Raw genomic sequence first — 4,570 nt, forward strand, 5'->3', positions numbered from 1 at the left:
AAGTGTAATAGCACTTAATGTACTATTTTAATTTTTCTGTTACTCTGTTTTGTGGTACACTATCTAGTGGGAACACTTAGTTTGTGGTGGTGTGTGGTTGATTTAAGAATTAAGTGTAATCATGATATGGGTTTTGTTTGAATTACATTATTCTACTATGCAGATGTGTTTGATTTAATTTTGGAGGTGGTTGTTAACTTTTTTTCTTCTAGGGTTTGGTCTGTTTTTTGGGAGAAAATGCAGATTATTTCTGTTGTTGTTTCTAGGATTTGATCTGTTTTTGAATGAGAATGCAAATTGTTGTCTCTTTTGCAATGTATTTGGTTTTGTTTAACACCAAAGTAATTTTTTTGCAGCAATACTATTTATACACTGCTGTATGGCGTCAAGGAGGAGCCGCAGTCCTGATTCGTCACATGACAGGGAGATAGACAAGAAAGGAAAGAAGCCTAAGCTCTGTTGTTCGGATGATGAACCAGAGGCAGGAAGCTCCAAGGATCCTCTTGCTGAGTCTTATAAACTGATTGAGCTCATGACCTCTGAAGAGTTGAAACAGCTCCAGAAGCGTGTGAACGACTTCATCGCATGTCATGAAATAGGGCTCAAAGTTAAAGAGGATGAAGCGGCACGCCGGAGGAAGGCTGCTGAAGAAGCTTCTTTGCAAGAGGGGTATGACAAGTTCAGAGACGAACAGTTTCGTCGTGCACATGCATTACTTGCAGCAAGTATGCCGCGATATCCTCCACAAGCAGATTTCCTGGCCTCTGATGTTGAATCTGAGGCTGAACCAGATTGGGAACCTTTTCAGCACGTGCCTGAGCCATACTCACCAGATAGGAGGTAGAGCAGCTCGCTCAGGCTGATTTGGAGGAAGAAATAGAAGCATACAATTGGCATGACTTTCTCATGGGCCTGTTGATCCAGAAGAGGAGGAGTATGCTCAAGCACTAGTCGATGTTAAAGATAACGACGATGATGGTGAAGACTATGAGGAAGATGATGCAAGTGAAGTCATCGACGAAGATGAAGAGGATGAAGATGAGTAAGATGAGGAAGAAGAGGAAGATGAAGATGAAGAAGATGAAGATGAATCTGAGGAATATGATGGATATAACTTGTATGAGGAAGATTCTACAGATGATGATGAATGAGGATGATGGATTGCTGATGGATGAACTAACTTTTTGCGGGTATGTTTTGGTATATATATATACTTAGTGGTGATACCTAGGGGTATATTTTTTGGTTTACTTTTTGGTATATGGTTAACAAAACAGAACAATTGACATTTGGATGATAAGACGACGGTATATTTTTTGTTCAGAGATCGTTATGTGGACGTGATCTCTGTTTTGTTGTTTTCCTGTTACACACCCTTTGAAGACATCTTGTGTGTGCCATGTAAAACAGATATATATATATATATATACTATATACATGTGTGTGTGTGTGTGATTATGATTGTTAAAAATGGAATGGACCCGTTCCGGCAGGGTATTCTCGGATTTTTTGAAATCAAGGAAATTTTTATGCGCTTATTCTGGCAGGGGTATTTTCATAATTTTTTAAAATCACCTAAAATTTTGATGCACCTGTTCCGTCAGGGGTATTTCTATAAATTTGAAATCAAGGAAAATTTTATGCGGCTGTTCCGGAAGGTGTATTTTCGTAATTTTTGAAAGCACCGATAAATATGCCTGCTTCGGTATGGGTATTTTTGTTATTTTTGAAATCACCGAAAAATGCACCTGTTTCAGTAAGGGTATTTTCATAATTTTTAGTAATCTTGCGAGCTAAGTTCCGTATTAGGTTGCAGTTTAATCGATTCTGATATTTGACTTCTCAAACCTAACCTGGACGAGAACATTGGGTCTGTATATGGTAATCTTGCAAGCTTAGTTCCATAATAGGTTGCAGAATCCACTGAGTTCCATAATAGGTTGCAGAATCCACTAAGGATCCATTGAATCTGATACTTGACTTCTCAAACCTCACCCGGATGAGAACATTGTGTCTGTGTATGGTAATCTTGCAACCTGAGTTCAATAATAGGTTACAGTTTCATCGATTATAATATTTGACTTCTCAAACCTAACCTGTAAGAGAACATTGGGTCTGTATATGGTAATCTTGCAAGCTCAGTAACATAATAGCTTGCAGAATCCATTGAATCTGACATTTGACTTCTCAAACCTAACTTGGACGAGAACACTGGGTCTGTGTATGGTAATCTTACAACCTGAGTTCAATAATAGGTTGCAGTTTCATTGAATCTGATATTTGACTTCTCAAACCTCACCTGAACAAGAACACTGGGTCTGTGTATGGTAATCTTGCAACCTCAGTTCCATAATAGGTTGCAAAATCCACTCAGGATCCATTGAATCTGACATTTGACCTCTCAAACCTCACCCGGACGAGAATATTGGGTATGTGTATGGTAATATTGCAACCTGAGTTCAATAATAATTAGCAGTTTCATCGAATCTGATATTTGGCTTCCAAACCTCACCTGGACGAGAACATTGCGTCTGTATATGGTAATCTTGCAAGCTGAGTTCCATAATAGGTTGCAGAATCCACGCAGGATCCATTGAATCTGACATTTGACTTCTCAAACCTCACCCGGATGAGAACACTGTGTCTGTCTATGGTAATCTTGCAACTTAACTGAATAATAGGTTGTTATTTCATCGAATCTGATATTTGACTTCTCAAACCTCACCTGGACGAGAACATTGGGTCTTTATATGGTAATCTTGCAAGCTAAGTTCCATAATAGATTGCAGAATCCACTCAGGATCCATTGAATATGATATTTTACTTCTGAAACCTCACCCGGACTAGAACATTGGGTCTGTGTATGGTAATCTTGCAACCTGAGTTCAATAATAGGTTGCAGTTTCATCGATTCTGACATTTGACTTCTCAAACCTCACCCGATCGAGAACATTGGGTCTGTGTATGGTAATCTTGCAACCTAAGTTCAATAATAGGTTGCATTTTCATCGAATCTGATATTCGACTTCTCAAACCTGAACGAGAACATTAGGTCTGTGTATGGTAATCTTGCAAGCTCAGTTCCATAATAGGTTGCAGAATCCACTTAAGATCCATTGAAGACTTCTCAAACCTCACCCGGACGAGAACATTGGGTCTGTGTATGGTAATCTCGCAACCTGAGTTCAATAATAGGTTGCAGTTTCATTGATTCTGATATTTAACTTCTCAAACCTAACCTGGACGAGAACACTGGGTCTGTGTATTGTAATCTTGCAAGCTCAGTTCCATAATAGGTTGCAGAATCCACTCAGGATCCATTGAATCTGATATTTGACTTCTCAAACCTCACCCGATCGAGAACATTAGGTCTGTGTATGGTAATCTTGCAACCTGAGTTCAATAATAGGTTCCAGTTTCATCGATTCTGATATTTGACTTCTCAAACCTAACCTGGAGGAGAACATTGGGTCTGTATTCGGTAATCTTGCAAGCTCAGTTCCATAATAGCTTGCAGAATCCACTCATGATCCATTGAATCTGACATTTGACTTCTCAAACCTAACCTGGACGAGAACACTGGGTTTGTGTATGGTAATCTTGCAACCTGAGTTCAATAATAGGTTGCAGTTTCATTGATTCTGATATTTGACTTATCAAACCACACTTGGACGAGAACACTGGGTCTGTGTATGGTAATCTTGCAAAATGAGTTCCATAATAGGTTGCAGAATCCACTCAGGATCCATTGAATCTGACATTTGACTTCTCAAACCTCACCCGGACGAGAACATTGGTTCTATGTATTTTAATCTTGCAAACTAAGTTGAATAGTAGGTTGCAGTTTCATCAAATCTGATATTTGACTTCCCAAACCTCACCTGGACGAGAACATTGGGTCTGTATATGGTAATCTTGCAAGCTGAATTCCATAATAGGTTGCATAATCCACTCAGGATCCATTGAATCTGATATTTGACTTCTCAAACCTCACCTGGACGAGAACATTGTGTCTGTGTATGGTAATCTTGCAACCTAATTCAATAATAGGTTGTTGTTTCATCGAATCTGATAGTTGACTTCTCAAACCTCACCTGAACGAGAACATTGGGTTTGTATATGGTAATCTTGCAAGCTAAGTTCCATAATAGATTACACAATCCACTCAGGATCCATTGAATCTGATATTTGACTTATGAAACCTCACCCGGACTGGAACATTGGGTCTGTGTATGGTAATCTTGCAACCTAAGTTCAATAATAGGTTGCAGTTTCATCGATTCTGATATTTGACTTCTCAAACCTAACCTGGACGAGAACATTGGGTATGTATATGGTAATCTTGCAAGCTCAGATCCATAATAGGTTGCAGAATCCACTCAGGATCCATTGAATCTGACATTTGACTTCTTAAACCTTACCCGGACGAGAACATTGGGTTTGTGTATGGTAATCTTGCAACCTGAGCTCAATAATAGGTTTTAGATTCATCGAATCTGATATTTGACTTCTCAAACCTCACCTGGACGAGAACACTGAGTTTGTGTATGGTAATCTTGCAATCTCAATT

Source organism: Papaver somniferum, chromosome 4 (genome assembly GCF_003573695.1).
Source record: "Papaver somniferum cultivar HN1 chromosome 4, ASM357369v1, whole genome shotgun sequence".
NCBI classification, from domain to species: domain Eukaryota; kingdom Viridiplantae; phylum Streptophyta; class Magnoliopsida; order Ranunculales; family Papaveraceae; genus Papaver; species Papaver somniferum.